The 17,645-nt window shown below is 48.3% G+C and overlaps 2 protein-coding genes across 2 annotated transcripts in view; both read right to left on the bottom strand.

Moving 5' to 3' along the window:
* LOC310827663 (sodium channel protein type 5 subunit alpha-like) overlaps positions 1 to 17,295 on the bottom strand; it is a 307,589-nt gene extending 290,294 nt beyond the window's left edge. The window contains exon 1 of the mRNA XM_083703903.1: positions 16,947 to 17,295. The gene's annotated coding sequence lies outside the window, so the exon portion shown is untranslated. The remainder of the gene's footprint in view (positions 1 to 16,946) is intronic.
* LOC310827694 (uncharacterized protein) overlaps positions 1 to 17,645 on the bottom strand; it is a 940,809-nt gene that overhangs the window by 473,642 nt on the left and 449,522 nt on the right. The gene's annotated exons all lie outside the window — the stretch shown is intronic.

Raw genomic sequence — 17,645 nt, 5'->3', positions numbered from 1 at the left:
GTGGTGGGCTCTCCGTATGGAGCTGGGACTAGCTGGCATTTCAGATCCTTTCCAACCAACCCTGCGATAGATCATTCCTCACAGCCACCACCCAAAAAGTTGCTTAAGTCTACAATCCTATACACATTTAACTAGGAGTAAGTTCCACTGAACTCTTCTGAGAAGACATACATGGGACTGGGCTGTTAGCCAATGAACCAGGCGTCTTCCTAAAAAGGCCAGTCTTGCTTACAGCGCAATCCAATAGATCAGGCTTCCTCAACCTCGGCCCTCCAGATGTTTTTGGCCTACAACTCCCATGATCCCTAGCTAGCAGGACCAGTGGTCAGGGATGATGGGAATTGTAGTCTCAAAGCATCTGGAGGGCCGAAGTTGAGGAAGCCTGCTATAGACGTCTACTTCAGAAGAAGTAAGATACAAAACACCAAGAGGAAGAACCCCTCCCCAACAAGAACCCCAAAACAACACCCCAGCCCAAGAGTCTGTTGAACAACCTCAGCTTTTGTAGCTGGAGTCAGTCCGGGCCCCGCCTTCCAGGTCAGGTGGAAACAGTCTTTGCAAGGCAGAAAGTGGGTCTTTCAAGACTCATGATCAAGCCAAGATGCTCTTATCTAATCCTAGCTCTCAAGAATTTCAGGCAGCCTTAGCGGGAGATGCCGAGGGCAGAACCCTTTATTTTCTGCATTCAAAGGAGATGTTCTACCACTGAACTGCAGAGCTTCCAGGTCCCCATTCTGGCCACGTGGCACACAAGGACGCCACGGACGGTGATGTCAAAAGCCACCAAGACACCCAGGAAAGTCAGCAGGCTCACATTCCCCAGCCTATCTCTCAGCAAAGGTCATCTACCAGAGTGTGACCAAGGCATTCACTGTCCCCAAGCCAGGTCTGATAACCAGCTTCATCCAGAAGTGACTGCAGCTAAACTGCCCCCACTTGCGCTCCCGCTTTGCCCAAATACGGCAAAATTGGCGTTGGCTCATGACAAGCGGGATCCCAACACTGATGGTTTAATTGATAGTGGCCTCGCTCCAGCCTCTTTCTTTCGCAGGGCTGGAGGGCTGCCACGTCTTCCTGGAAGGAGGGGCCAATGGAAATGATGGAAGCAGCCAGCCTTTCTTGGCAAGGTTTAAGCAGTCCGGTAAAGGGAAGGAGGTACTGACCCTTTGGTTAGGTCAAACAACAGCAGGCATCTCACCCACAATTCTGGGGTGCAGCAACTCACAACTCATCCAAACCATGTGGGTAAGAGATGCCTAGGGCATAGGAGCGAAGGAGTTCAAGAATGAAGGGAAACCATCTGTTTCATCCAAAGTGTTCCCATTTCAACTGCAGCACCCACATTGCAGAACACCACCCCAAAGTGGTCTTCAAGTCTACCCGTGATCACTGGCCTTTCAGGGTGCAACAATGTTTCAGAAAAATCATCTGGACTTTGTTAAAAGATGGCCCTAAGGAATTTATTTGTTGCTTGTCAAACGAGGACAGGAGCACCGAAATCCAAATCTCCACTCAGCCATGACGCTCACTGGGTGACCTCTGGTTACTCGGTGTCTTCGGGGCAGAGGAAGACATATTAAGCCCAATCAGACCACCAATCCATCAGTATTGTCTGCACACTGACTGGCAGAGGATCTCCAGAATTTCAGACAGGAGTCTCTCCTAGTTCTACCGGGAGATGGTAGGGATTGGACCTGAGATCTTCTGAATGCAAAGCAGATGCTCTACAGCTGAGCTATGGCTCCATGATTTCACCCTGACCTACCCTCACAGGTCTGTTGTGAAGATAAAACACGGGAGGAGAGCCATACATGCCACCTTCAGCTCTCTGGAAGAAAAGCGGGACATAATGTGTTCTTGTTTTAAAAATTGAGTATATGATATGAAATTATATGACACTATAAGCTACCTTCAGGACGCGGGTGGCGCTGTGGGTTAAACCACAGAGCCTAGGACTTTCCAATCAGAAGGTCGGCGGTTCGAATCCCTGCAATGGGGTGAGCTCCCATTGCTCAGTCCCAGCTCCTGCCAACCTAGCAGTTCGAAAGCACGTCAAAGTGCAAGTAGATAAATAGGTACTGCCAGTGGCGTAGCATGGGTTATCAGCACCCGGGGCAAGGTAAGTAATTTGCGCCCCCTAACCCATGGATTTGCGCCCCCTAACCCGTGGATTTGCGCCCCCTAACCCGTGGATTTCCCTAACCCCCAGATGTTGCGCCCGGTGTGGCCGGCCCCCCCTGCACCCCCCACGCTACGCCACTGGGTACTGCTCAGGCCAGAAGCGGCTTAGTCATGCTGGCCACATGACCCGGAAGCTGTACGCCAGCTCCCTCAGCCAGTAAAGCGAGATGAACGCTGCAACCCCAGAGTCGGTCATGACTGGACCTAATGGTCGGGGTCCCTTTACCTTTACCTTATAAGCTGCCTTCAGCATTTGATGGAAAGCAGAAAAACAAACCACCACCATAAATAATAATAATAATAACAACAATAATAAATTACTAGAGCTTGCATACAGTAGAGAAAGCTTTGCAGGATGGCGCTGAGCAGAGAACTCAGTCCCTTTCAGCAACTCCCATTGTCCCAGCTGAGCTTATGCAAGAGCTTATTCTGGTGGACCGGCCCAAAAGCCATAAAACGAAATCACCAAGCGCTTTATGCAAGCCTTTGGCCATGACTGCAATTCTGCACTTTTCCTTTGCAAAACCATTCCTCTCTAAAACACCTTCCCCCTCCCTTTCAGGGAGCCAGTAGTCCCCAGCAGGAAGAACCCAAAGAGCAATCCATGAAGTACGAATAAAATATTCTAAAGACAGTTGCTGCAAATGTCCCATGTTTTGATTAGAAGCTGGGTTTTACAAAAAAAAAAAAAAAAAAAAAAAAAAGCCTTGCAAATAAACTCAGAAAGCTTTTGCACTTTTAAACATTACAGTCAGTCAAAATCCAGAAGGCAGCCTTTCTGAGAGTCAACCTAGGCGCAGTGCAGGAGATCCTATGAAGAGGAACTTCAATGGTTTGGGGCATTTGGTTGTATTGGGGTTTTTTAATTTTGTCTCTCCCCCCCACACACACACATGTCTGCCTTGAAGGCACGGGGTAATAGGGTGCCTGCCCTCTGCTGTTATTCTATTTTTTATTTATTAAACTTGTATACAGCCCTTCATCCGTTGATCTCAGGGCAGTTCACAACATAAAATTGCAATATTTAAAAAAAACACAAAATGTATGATAAAAATAAGAACAAAGCAAAACCAATAATCCCTGCTCACACAAAACATTGAAAAGGGCCCCCTTCAGTCCTAGAAGGGAGACCCTGTGTCACTCCAGATGTAATGATAATGATAATGATAATGATAATGATGATAATGATAATAATTTATGTATACTCCACCCATCTGGCTGGGTTTCCCCAGCCACTCTGGGCGGCTTCCAACTGAATATTAAAAACAATACAGCATCAGACATTAAAAACTTCCCTAAACAGGGCCACCTTCAGTTGTCTTTTAAAAGTAAAATAGTTGTTTATTGCCCTGGGAGGGCGTTCCACAGGGTAGGCACCACTACCTAGAAGGCCCTCTGCCTGGTTCCCTGTAACCTCACTTCTCACAGTGAGGGAACTTCCAGAAGGCCATCGGTGCTGGACCTCAGTGTCCGGGCAGAACAATGGGGGTGGAGACACTCCTTCAAGTATACAGGATTGGGTTCATCAGCCATCAGTGCCAATGGTCAAGATTGGTGGGAGTTGGAGGTTCACAAGTCATCCGCCCGTCCCTCTACTTAACTGTCCCATTGACATTTCCCTAATCTAAATCCCACCCCTATCCCCAGGGCTGCTATTAACATCACAGAAGTAACCCAACTAATACCCGCTTCAGGAGTTGTTTTTAGACTGGGGACACAGTGTCTGCCTGTACAGTGGTACCTCAGGTTAAGTACTTAATTCCTTCCGGAGGTCCGTTCTTAACCTGAAACTGTTCTTAACCTGAAGCACCACTTTAGCTAATGGGGCCTCCTGCTGCTGCTGCGCCGCCGGAGCACGATTTCTGTTCTCATCCTGAAGCAAAGTTCTTAACCCGAGGTAATATTTCTGGGTTAGCGGAGTCTGTAACCTGAAGCGTCTGTAACCTGAAGCGTATGTAACCCGAGGTACCACTGTAGTGGCGAAAGGGTTAAACATCCCCTCGGCCAACACCACTTTCTCAATTTTCAAAGCAGATGGGCTGCCCATTCATTATTTAAAGACTGCGGGAGGTCACGATTGTGGGTCCCGTACATTGTGTTCTGTTTGTTATTACTTATCCTATTTCCATCTCACATTCCCTCTGAGGACCTCGAGGTGGCTCTCCCCATTTGCCCGGTTGATCCTCACGGCAGCCTCGCGAAGCAGGTGAAGCCAAGAGTTTGTGTGTGGATGCCTAGCCCAAGATCAGCCAGCAAGCTTCACAGTATATCCAGTCCTCATCCGACAGTCGCACCTTGTGACCAGCTCAATGGCACCTGCCAATCTACGTAGCCAAGGAAGGGCTTGAAGCTGGGTCTCTCCGCAGACTTAATGTGACACCCCTAACCACAACATCACAATTGCCCTAATTTTGCCCCAAAGCCAAGCTTCCAGTGAGCATATGCCCCAAAAAGCCTTAGGAGTCATTTCCAGGCAGGTCTAGAACCAAGGCTGCAAATGACAGGGGAGGAGATTTTGGACAACACTTTATACAATAACAACAACAATTTATTATTTACTGTATTTTTCGCTCTATAAGATACACCACACCACAAGACGCACCTAGTTTTTGGAGGAGGAAAACAAGAAAAAAAATATTCTGAATCTCAGAAGCCAGAACAGCAAGAAGGATCGCTGCGCAGTGAAAGCAGTGATCCCTCTTGCTGTTCTGGCTTCTGGGATAGCTGCGCAGCCTGCATTCGCTCCATAAGACGCACACACATTTTCCCTTACTTTTTAGGAGAGAAAAAGTGAGTCTTATAGAGCAAAAAATACGGTATACCCCGCCTATCTGGCTGGGTTTCCCCAGCCACTCTGGGCGGCTTCCAACAAAACACTAAATTAAACATTAAAAGCGTCCCTAAAGAGGGCTGCCTTCAGATATCTTCTAAAAGTTTGGTAATTATTTTTCTCTTTGACATCTGATGGGAGGGTGTTCCACAGGGCGGGTGCCACTACTGAGAAGGCCCTCTGTCTGGTTTCCTGTAACTTGGCTTCTTGTAGTGAAGGAACCACCAGAAGGCCCTCGGTGCTGGACCTCAGAACGATGGAGGTGGAGACGCTCCTTCAGGCATACTGGACCAAGGCCGTTTAGGGCTTTAAAGGTCAGCACCAAGACTTTGAATTGTGCTCGGAAACGTACTGGGAGCCAGTGTAGGTCTTTCAAGACCAGTGTTATGTGATCTCGGCAGCCGCTCCCAGTCACCAGTCTAGCTGCTGCATTCTGGATTAGTTGTAGTTTCCGGGTCACCTTCAAAGGTAGCCCCACACATTGCAGTAGTCTAAGCGAGAGATAACCAGAGCATGCACCACTCTTGCAAGACAGTCCATGGGCAGGTAGGGTCTCATCCTGCGTACCAGATGGAGCTGGTAGACAGCTGCCCTGGACACAGAATTGACCTGTGCCTCCATGGACAGCTGTGAGTCCAGAATGACTCCCAGGCTGCGCACCTGGTCCTTCAGGGGCACAGTAACCCATTCAGGACAAGGGAGTCCTCCACATATGGTTAAGAGAAGCACCCTGATGGTAAGAGCTGCTCTGACAGGGGAACAGGAAGTGGTGGTGGTTTTCTGAAGGCACTGCCTCCTGCATTTCTGAACATGCATTGAGTCGGGCTGGACTAGATGACTTCAAGTGTCTCCCCCACCCCACCCCAATTCTTATGACTCTTATGCCTTGCAAAATCCTAGACTTGAAATTTTAAAAAATAAAAATACAAGTGTGAGCAACCTTTGTCCCACCACGTTTGGTGAACTACAATTCCCACCATCAATGGCCATGCTTGCAGAGGATCCTGGGAGTTATAGCTCAGCAAAATCTGAAAGGCCAAAGGTGCCCAAACGTTTTAAAAATAAAATCGGAGAAACCTGTCAGACTGCAGCAGGACAGAAGGCTCAACACCTTTTCCCACCCCCACCATGGTCCTTTTCCCTTCCACCAACCCTCTTTCTTGGAACTCAGACGCCAATTCAGCTGCTCTCAATATACTCCCTTCTCTCCTCCATCCAGGGTCTGCTTCTTTCCCTTTGCTTGAGTGGATGTTTGCTAAATGGCAAAGACCGATCCAGAAAGCATTACTGCTTTGAGAAAACACTGGTTTTAATTTTATTTTAATTTAATTTTGATGGAAAAGTTAACAGAAAGGGTACGTGAAAGAAAACAACATGAGAAATTACGTAACTTTTACAAAACGTGGTCCTCCTTTATTACATATGCATCAAAGAAAGAACATGCATTTAAACCACCTAAGACACATGGGAGCATGTGGAATGATATTTTTTAAACCAGCAACTGTAGAAATAATTTTTTTATTTGATTATATTACTAATGTAATTACCTGGACGTAGTTGTGGCTGTTTTTTGGGAGGGCAGGGGAAAACTGTATTTGATTGCTTGTATTTGATTATATGTTGTTCTTATGTTCAACTAATAATAAAAAAATATTTTTAAAAAGAGAAAACACTGAAACTCTTGTTGTGCTGTCTACAGATGAGGGTGTTTCTGGGCGTGCAGGTGCGAAGCTGGACGGGGGTTCTGCACCTTTTAATAGTTGCACAGAGCGGGAGATGGGATTGCAGCAGCTGCAATTTGCCAGGTAAGAAGGTGAGAAAGGTGCTCACACAGTTCCACTTCCAGGCAAGAGGAACCCTGTGCCTAACAGGCACAGGAATGTGAACTCAAATTATCTTTGGTGCCTATCATGTTTTTAAAACTCTGTAATTTTCTTTCCCTCCCTCTGCCGCCCCCACACACAAACACAAGCCTTTAAACCACTAAATTTGTAGCGCTTAAAATGCATCGAGCAAAAGCACCGGGGGACAGACTGGAAAAAAGGGAGAGAGAAACGGGAAAGCCTGCAACAAAATGCTGCAGCGTAGAGTGCTTCTGTTTGCATCCACACCATATCCTCTCTGATACCACCCGTAACAGGTAGGGGGAATCGTGGAAACTGTAGTTCGTTATGGGTGAAGACCCCACAGATTCACAATTCCCTTCACCCTTAACAGACAGAGGAGTCTCTCTGTGTCTGTTGAAGTGGTATAATAACACTTTAAATGTATGGTGTGGCATAGATCCTAGATTCCAGACAATCATAGAATTGTAGAGTTGGAGAGAACCCCAAGGGTCATCTAGTCCAACCTGCTGCAATGCAGGAATATTTTGGCCAACATGGGGCTCAAGCCTACGACCCAGAGATTTAAGAGTCTCATGCTCTTCCGACTGAGCCCAATCATTCCATTCCTGCAACCTTCCAGTTTTTCATTCCCTTTCCCCAACTGTCAATCGGCATTCCTTGGCTACTGAGCATGCACAGTCTTCTCTGGACTATTTAGCGGGGGGGGGGGCAGCTTCCCGCTTCAACAGTTTTCTGTATTTCTGCAAAACGTGGGGTTCCTTAAAGGCCACTTGTATCTATCTCTCTTGTGCATGGGTAGTGCTGTTCTGACTTCCTAAGCAATGGCACTCATTGCATGAGCATCAAGAATAGAAGGAACGGCGGCGAGAACAGCAAAGCCATAAAGTATTCAAGAAGAAGAAGAAGAGTTTGGATTTGATATCCTGTTTTATCACTACCCTAAGGAGTCTCAAAGGGACGTGGGTAGCACTGTGGTCTAAACCACAGAGCCTAGGTCTGGCCGATCAGAAGGTTGGCAGTTCAAATCCCCGTGACGGGGTGAGCTCCCGTTGCTCGGTCCCGGCTCCTGCCAACCTAGCAGTTCAAAAGCACGTCAAAGTGCAAGTAGATAAATAGGTACCGCTCCAGCGGGAAGGTAAACAGCATTTCCGTGCGCTGCTCTGGTTCACCAGAAGCGGCTTAGTCATGCTGGCCACATGACCCAGAAGCAGTACGCCGGCTCCCTCGGCCAGTAAAGCGAGATGAAGGCCACAACCCCAGAGTCGGCCACATGGACCTAAAGGTCCCTTTACCTTTACCTTGAAGGAGTCTCCTCCCCACAACAAACACTCTGTGAGGTGAGGGGGGCTGAGAGACTTCAGAGAAGTGCGACTAGCCCAAGGTCACCCAGCAGCTGCATGTGGAGGAGCCGGGAAGCGAACCCAGCTCACCAGATTACAAGCCTACCGCTCTTAACCACTACACCACACTGGCTCTCAGAGGCTTTCTAAGCATACATTACACCTATTCATGAGCACTCCATTAAAAGCTGGCACCAAAGGTTGTGCAAGATCTCATACCCAATCCACAACCTGCTCTTAAGAACATGAAGAAGAGCCCTGATGGATCAGGACCAGTGGCCCATCTAGTCCAGCATCCTTTTCTCATGGTAGCCAACCAGATGCGTATGAGGAACCGGCAAGGAGGACCTGAGCACAAGGGCATCTCTTCCTTGCTGTGCTTTCCAGCAACTGCTGTTCAAAGGCATTACTGCCTCTGACCATGGAAGCAGACCATAGCCTCCAACATGACTGGTAGCCCTCGATGGACATATTTGCCACAAATCTGCTTCCAAAGAATTTGCTCCTGTGTTCAGGACCTCCCTCAGCAATCATAGAGTTGGAAGGGACCCCCAAGGGTAATCTAGTCCAACCCCCTGCGATTCAGGAATCTCGGCTAAAGCATCCATGACAGGTGGCCATCCAAACCTCTGCTTAGAAACCTCCAAGGAAGGAGAGTCCACAAACTCCAGAGGGAGACCGTTCCACTGCAGTGTTGAAGCCGTTGAGGCAGTGGCGTAGCGTGGGTTGTCAGCACCTGGAGCAAGGCAAGTAATTTGCACCGACTAACCCGTGGATTTGCGCCCCCTAACCCCCAGATGCTGTGCCTGGTGCGGCCGGGCTCCCCTGCATCCCCCCACGCTACGCCACTGCATTAAGGTTTCAGGGCAACACGTGTTGTTAAAAGGCAAGGGCCTTCTACAGGAGCATTAACAAAGGGCAATTAATGCATGCAAGAAACAGGAAAGGTAAAGGGCAAAGGGTCCCCTGACCATTAGGTCCAGTCGTGACTGACTCTGGGGTTGCGGCGCTCATCTCGTTTTACTGGCCGAGGGAGCTGGCGTTTGTCCACAGACAGTTTTTCTGGGTCATGTGGCCAGCATGACTAAGCCGCTTCTGGCGAAACCAGAGCAGCGCACGGAAACGCCGTTTACCTTCCTACCGAAGCGGTACCTATTTATCTACTTGCACTTGGTGCTTTCGAACTGTCAGCTACTAAGTGCTTAGGGAGACTCTGATACAGACCCTGCATTAGGGTTGTGAACCGCCCTGAGCTCTACAGATAAATGGCAATATACAAATTTAATAAATAATAATAATAATAATACAAAAGTGTTTGCATTACCATATCGGCCTGAATATGGCTGTACCCAAATATAAGCTGCACCTTTATTAATTGATGGGGGGGGGGAGAAAAAAAGAAGAAATGCCTGAATATAAGCCGCTCTATTCCTTGCTGCTCCTGGCTGCATGCTAGACTGGGGGGGGGGGGAGCCACACTGCATTGCCGGCGGCCTTTCCTCTTCCTCACTCTCTACCCTTGGACAGGGGACTATGCCCCATGCTCCTGGCTACATACTGTAAGGTCGCCAATATAAGCCACAACTTCAACATTTCACGGTCGGAATTTGGGGGGAAAGTGTGGCTTATATTCAGGCCAATACGGTATTTGTCACTGTAGTCCACAATAACCTGCAGACTAGATTACTGCAATGCGTTCCGTGTGGGGCTCCCCTTGGGCCTAGTCTGGAAGCTCTAGAAAATGCAAACTGCAGCAGCCAGACTACTGATGGGGGCAGACAGCTGACAGCACACGCCACCACTTTTGGCACATCTGCACTGGCTGCCCATATGCTGCTGGGCCGGGATCAGGGCTCTTGTGTTAATATACACAGCCCTGAACAACTGAGGTCCAGTATACCTTAGGACCTGCCTGAGCAATCGACACAATCACCGAGAACACCTGGAGGAGCACAGTGAGTTGTCCCCCGTGTTTCAGAGGCCCAACCAGCCTCAGCCAGAAGTCAGGCATGGACTGTTGTTGGTCCCATAATGTGGCACACTCTCCCAGCAGAGATTCCCCAAACATCCTCACTACTGACTTCCAGGCATCTTTTGCAAAACTTCTCACCCTGACAGTCTTCTGCATAACTGCTTAAGCTTTCTCGATTAGCCGGTCCATTCCATGCCTGTTTTCTATTGTTTCTACGGCAGCTTTTCAGTTTATTGCACCCGTGCATGTTGCTGTAAGCCGCCTTGATGCTACATCTGAGTCAGCTGTGTACAGATACGCCTATAAATAAATGGACTAAAATAGAGGGAGATCCCACAGAATGAGCTGGCTAACTTCGCCCTTGAAATCTCCTTGTGCTGGAAGCATAGAGCCAGGGAGCAAGAAAACCTACAGGAGCAATGACAAAACTCAATATATTATTGACTGCAGATTCCCTCAAGGGAGCAGAGAAAGAAGACCTCATGGCATTCGCAGTCTTCCTCAGGAGTGTAGCTGGGGTGGAATGGCAAAAGCGCCAGCCTCAGGTACGAGTGAAGGCACAAAGCACATTGACAGGTTTTCTGAAAACCATTGTTTTTCTTTTCAGTATGGAATAATTAGGTGTGCCTTCAAGGTGGCCAACAGAAAGCCAGAAATTCGGAGGCTTGGTGAGGGCAGCTGGCTAGGGCGAGAGGCACCATGCCGCTTCTCACCAGCAGTGTTAGAAACTCAGATATGCTATAAGCTAATCACCAAAGGGCACCTTAAACCTAGGTTACGGTCACCACAACGGAATGTCTAGGCACCATTTGTTGTTGCAGTGGGAATTATCATCATTTCTTTACTCGGTCCAGTATACCTGATGGAGCGTCTCCACCCCCATCGTTCTGCCCTGACACTGAGGTCCAGCGCTGAGGGTCTTCTGGCGGTTCCCTCCCTGCGAGAAGCCAAGTTACAGGGAACCAGGCAGAGGGCCTTCTCAGTAGTGGCACCCACCCTGTGGAACACCCTCCCACCAGATGTCAAAGAGAAAAACAACTACCAGACTTTTAGAAGACATCTGAAGTCAGCCCTGTTTAGGGAAGCTTTTAATGTTTAATAGAGTATTGTATTTTAATATTCTGTTGGAAGCCGCCCAGAGTGGCTGGGGAAACCCAGCTAGATGGGCGGTGTATAAATAATAAATAAATTATTATTATTATTATGCTTTAAAGAAAAAAATTCAAAGAGGTTTACAACACATTAAGACATCAAATAAAACAATCCACAACGAATTCAAATTTCAAGGAAAATACTTCAGATCCTTCTCTAAGTGACATTTTGATTTCCCCATATTTATTTACTTACTTAATTTATATAGCTGACCCATAGCAAAAGCACTCTAGGATGCCAATGTGGTATAGTGGTTAGAGTGTCGGACTAGGACCAGGGAGATGAGGGTTCAAATCTCTACTCGGTCATGAAGCTCACTGGTCCTGGGTGACCTTGGAGTCAGTCACAGCCTATTAACCTACCTCATAGGTTCGTTGTAGGGATTAACTGAGGAGCAGGGTAAACCATGTACTCCTTGGAGAGAAAGGTGGGCTATATATGCAGTGAAGAAGCCCTTCTGCTGACCTGCTTCAGAAACCTGGAGGGGGCAGACAGGTGGAGATGTCAGTTGCCCACCTGGCATCCAGAGATCTCCACACATGGACCCATGCCAGCAGCAAAATGCACTTTGGCGCCTGGCTAATTTCTAACACAGCTCACCAGCCTGTAGCCTAACACAGTAAAGCACATTCAGGCACTGAATGCTGCTGGCAGTGCAGTGGGCGGACTCGCTCTCCCCACTGATCTGAAAGTACCAGAAAGTTATTGCACAACAGCTTTGAAGCTGGCTCATCATGGAACAGCAGGAGCAGTCTGCATGGGTAGCGAGGGCATAATTTTGGCAGCAATGCCCTGAAAGATCGCCCATCATTCAGAACTCATTCCAGGTTTTGCCAATCACTCCCTCCAAGAATAACTTTGAACTTCTTTACCTATCATTTATCATCTCCTAGATGTCAGAGTTGGTTTCTTGATTCGTTTTTTCCTAAATAACATCTGCAGTTTCAGGATGGAAGGAAAGAATCGGGAAATGTGTTCAGTTGAAAAGTGCGCCATTGATCATTGCTCAAATTTACAACATGACAGGCATTCGCTGCAACAGGGGCAGTGGGGCTGGAGTAGGGGGCAAACAGCTTGTTATTTCTCACTGCGAAAGGGTCGTCCACTATTTGGCAGAGGCTGCTGCTTGCCCTGGTATTACTCAACCCACACCAAGGTGGCTTGCAATTGCACATTTGGGGTGTGTGACAAAGTGAGTCAGAACCACAAAGAGGGAGTTAATAGGCTCCGGACAGCCACGCAGCGGGGGGGGGGGGGGGGGGGACAAGGCCCCAAGGCAGACCAAGGAATTCAGAAGAAATTGGAGAAGGAAATTCAAATCTGCCACTTGGTATTTGATTCCTCCTTAGTTTTCTATATGTTTCACTATTGCCTTCCGCTGAAAGAAACAGATGCCGACTTTGCATGAAAACTTTCAGAACCACATGGTGTTTGGCACGGGTCTTTGGCTTCCTTGTTTGAGTCATCTAAAAAGGGGGCCATGGAGTGGGGGGTGCCCCCTCTCAGCTTTCCTATCTATTTGCTTCACCTGTTAATGGTCTCTTCCCCCAAGGCCACATTAATCCTGAAGATGGGGCTGAGCACCACAGGGCAAACACACACATACTCCCACCCCAAAAAACACCAGCCCCTACAAGTACATAGGAAAGTACTTTCCATCCACTCAAACTGCTAGTCCACCTAGTTCAGTATTGTAGGAATTGACCGACAGCAGTTCTCTGGGGTTCCAGACAGTGGACATTCCCAGTCCCACCTACAGAAGGTCTCTGGCATTTCCAGGTGTTCCACTGCTGAGCTACAGCCCTTCCACAGGTGACTGTATCCAATTGGTTCAAGAAATTCGGAGGAGCCGGGTCAACTTCTGCTACGATTTCATTCCCGAATTCTACAGCAGACCTACCGCACAGGTGCTGTGGGATAGTTTGCCCCCAAACCTGGGCAATTCATCAGCCATTGCACCTCACAGATACGGATAACAGTACTTCTAGGAACTGGTTCACAAAAGCCTGTACTGTATATTAACTGCGTTGTCGAGTGGCAACTTGTGTCTGCGAACAGGCCGTTGCGGAAATACGGAACCACAAATAGAATTACTGCATCATCACCTCAGCATGCAGTGCTTTCCCTCCCTCAGGAGTCAGTTCACACAGTGCAGAAAAAATTGACAGGATGGGCTTGCAGGTAGAGGTGTGAACCAGGTCTGGGATGGGTCTATACTCACAACATGAAAAGAGAAAAGCAAAGGTTGGCATTTTCCCCTTGAGCTTGCAGACAGAAAGACTGAATGGGTAGCATGCAAACCATGAGAGGGGGCGCCCTCCTAAAAGCAAATGGACTTCCAGTAGCCAAGGTTTGGCGCCAGCTACCATTTAACAGTCACGAGACCATTTTTATTTCTCTATCACATAAAAACATAGGGAGCTCCCTTATTTCAACTGGAAACATTTGGCCTATTGAGCTCAGAGTTATCTAGTGGTTCTCTGGGATTTCATATGGGAGCCTTTTCCAGGGACCTTAATTTCTCTTAAGCTTTACAGAGCGCACAAAAAGTGGCAAGCCCAGAAACAAATTTACAAGCCTGCCAGCTCGTGCATGCCCATCAGTCACTGGAAGGCTCAAAGACAAAAAAGAGGAACACCTCTTTCGGCAGTGTCCCCACCTGGAGACGATTTTTGTCTCGCCATAGCCAAACAGCAAGCAGCTATTTAGAAATCAGCTCTCTTGTTTACCGTACTCTTCCCACCCAGAAATTGCTGGTGCTCTTGGCAAACTCTTTGCAAGGGCTGAGATACAGATGGAAATAAGTGCCAATTCCCCAAAAGAGGCAGCTGCCCCCTGCCCATATATATTTATTCTACATTACTCATACCCCACCCTCCCCCCACATAGACAGAGGGCGCCACTTCCTTTTATCCTCACAACTGGCACATGAGGTTGGTTGAGTGTGTGTGTGATGAGCCCTATGCGGTAGCGGCTGGTCGATTAGGGAGGATGGGGGGCACTGCCCCACATTTCTCAGCCTCTCCTCAGCTAGCTGTCACCTGCCTGCCTTGTTACTCGCAGTCAGTTCAGGGAATGGATCTGCCCGTCAGCTTCTTCTTCCTTAGTAGCCTCAGTGCTGCTTTTGTAAAACTCGAGAGATGGGAAGATGGGGACAAAACCAAATTTAGTTGACTCTGGCTGAGCCTCCCTCCCATCCGCTCTGCCAGTCCCAATGGAAAATAGGCATGAGTACTGGCCCAATGTTAAGCCGGTGAGCTCTAGGGGCCATTGTGTGGCTTTGAGCTCAGCTGGTTAGAGCGTGGTGCCGATAATCCCAGGCTTCCCTGGTGCAAATCCCTTACCACTGACTATACCTCACTGACTTTCTTTCGCTCCCCATTGCTAGCAGGAGCAGAAGGGATCGTGCAAATATATGCACACTTGCTCAGCAAATTCAGCACTGCTTGGTGCCTTGGGTGGTCTTTCTCACTGTCGGCTTGTTCTGGCACTGCCTGTAATTTTACCCAAATGCTCGTTAGATCCTCCAGGAGAAGACACTCAACTTTGTTAATAATTTGCTAAATATCAGGCATCAGAAAGGAAGGGAGAGTAAGGCAGAAAAGCAGAGCAGCTTTTCCATGTGCACATTTAATCGTCCCTTTTACTTCAGTGTCATGTGTGTAAATATTAATCATAGCATTATCTTTGACCAGTCACGTTGAACGAATTACGTAAACTCAAAATTTCTTAACGTGAAACCTTTTGATGTGCAAATGTAAAAACATCACGGCTCCTGCCACAAGCCAGCATTTAAAATCTGCTTCGTGGTCAAGCCTGTTGCCTAAAGAAATGCGGCATGCTGAGAGCAAGGTAAAGGAAGGAACCACCTAGGGGTGCAAAGGTCGTTCTTAATCTGCCAGGGGAAAAGCCAGCTCTGTTTTGCTCCCCTCCCATCTCAACCAATGACTCTCCAGCATAACTTCCCCAGAAATTGCAAAATAACCTCAACATCCCAGTTCCTCTGCCCCCTGCCAAACTCCACTGTCCTCTCGGAATAAAATGGAGGCATTCTGGCTTTCTCGCTGGGCTGACCTTTTAGCTCCCAAAAGCTTATGAGATCTGCCTGTTCCATCTGCAGCTCCACCTGCCCTGGTTTCGCAGGCCAAAACCAAGGATCAGCTATACGTGTTGGAAAACACATCCCCATTCTCTCTCTCCCCACCCCATCCCTTCCTATGTCAGTCACACCACCTTGGAAAGCGAAGCAGGAGAATCCAGAACTCATCAAGAAATGCACACTCAGATGCTACGGAAAGGAAGAGCGCGTCTCCGCCACTAACTTCAGGACCCTGGACAGAGCTGGTGCTTAAAAAACAAAGGAGCCAACACAGCCTGTTAATCATTCTTGAAATATTGTTGAAACTGGACAGGAGCCTGTTGAAGACATTCACGGGGGCTGTTTATTTTTAGTATTGACAAATCCCCTTTGGACCATGCAGTGTTTATTCCATTGGATGCCCTGTCTTTCAGAACGGTTACTCATCACTCTTGTGGTGAGCCAAACTGGGTCCCCCAGAATTTGAGGGATTTCTTTTTTTAGCATGATTGAGAGGGGGGGGGAATAAAGGGCAAGGAAGAAGATACCCCAGGAAATTCATAGGTTCTGTCAACATAAACTAGAAGCCCTTTTTGCCTTACACCTTTTGGACAAAGGCAAACTTGTTGCCTGGGTTTTATAAAGATAAGTTCTTCACCTTTCACTTTCTGTCCTGGTTACCCATCACTCTTTTTGGAAGCTGAAAGTGTTTTTTATTCCCACCGCTGTTTACTTCTCCTCTACTCACCTCCCCCCTCAACACACACACACGATAAGACTGTAATCATAAGTGCACCATCATAGTTTTCATTATTTACTTGATAGGAAAATTGGGGTGCTTGTGTGTAATAAATGAATAAAAATAGTGAACAGTCACCAAACTTTTGATCCATAAATTTTAAGAAAGGTCTTTGGAAAATGGAAGCTAGAACAATATACATATAAAACATGAGGTTTTCGGTGGTAATTGAGGCATCCATTCTCATTCCAGCAAGGGGAAAACGGGTGCCTTGTTCCCTCCTCCAACAGACGTCTCACTAACACCATCCTAAAATCCTCAACTCTTCTTTTTTAAAGCAGACAGCTTCATTTTTTAGTCCACTGGGCCCAGAAGTCAAACTTTGCAGTTCATTTAATTTCTGGTTTTAAACCAGCTTATTATTATTATTATTATTATTATTATTATTATTAACCCCCCTTTGCCTCCACCCCCATCAGGATAGTCTGATTCTAGCACTTCAGCTTCAGACTTGATCTTTTTAAAAAAACAAATCAATCCTTATTTCTTCCCTTTCCACTTAAACCCACCATGACGCCAGCGTGAGAACGGAGGGATTAACTTGCAAAATATAATTAGGTTACCTACAGAGCAAACTTTAGAATCCGCGGGAAGGAGAAGATCCCGGGTCCACGCAAGCTTTTCTCCTTCTTAGATCCATTCCCAGGAATTACTTCTTTTCCCCCTTTTCTTTAAACCTCTTCCTAAGGCAGAATTCCCCCGTCTTCCCAAATCAAACCCCCATGATGATAAAGAAAGGAAACTTACTGTGGCTTTTGTTGTGTGTGTGTGGTTTTGGTTGTTTTTTTCTTCAGCAGGACTTCCCCGCTGCTTTGCCCAGGCAGACTTCCAGGGTCATTCCAGAGTGAAGTTTTAAGTCCGGCTTTAATAGCTCCCGAGCGCCGGGGAGAAGCCCCTTCCCTTCATCGCCGCGCCCCTCGGCCCCTGGGGCGACCCCTCTCCATCCTAGGCGGCTGCAGCTGCCGGCGAGCCATGCTGGAAGTGGTGCCAGCGCCTCCGCGCGCGCGGATGCGAAGAGATCGGCAGGCAAGGCAGGCAGGCAGGCAAGGCAGGCAGGCTGGCCGGTCCAGGCGAGGGAGGCGGTAGCTTCGCACGCGCCGCCTCTCTCTCTCTCTCCCCGGCGCTCGCTGGCTGCACTCTTGCTGCGCCCTCGCCCTCCATTCCGCTCGCCTGGCGCTGGCAGCGCTTGCCGAGGCGCCAGAGCTGTGGGGCAGCGACCCCTGCTGGCCACGCGCGGAGGCGCTGGGGGAGGGAAAAAGAAAACCCCAGAGGGGGGCGAGGCGAGGGGTGGGGGCGCTTGGGGGGGGCAGCGCCGAGAGAACTTTCCAGAAACTTTGGGAGTTCAGGGAGGAGAAGGGAATGGGGTCCCTTTCGGCTTCCGAGACGGCAGTTGGACTCCGGCGGAGAGGCGCTCTTCTTGCCTCTTCCTCAGCAGGAACGTGGGAA

Source organism: Podarcis gaigeae (genome assembly GCF_964106915.1).
Source record: "Podarcis gaigeae genome assembly, chromosome: 12".
In the NCBI taxonomy this organism is placed as follows: Eukaryota; Metazoa; Chordata; class Lepidosauria; order Squamata; family Lacertidae; genus Podarcis; species Podarcis gaigeae.
Note: the sequence above shows the minus strand (reverse complement) of the source record. Positions and strands in the feature narration are given on the sequence as shown.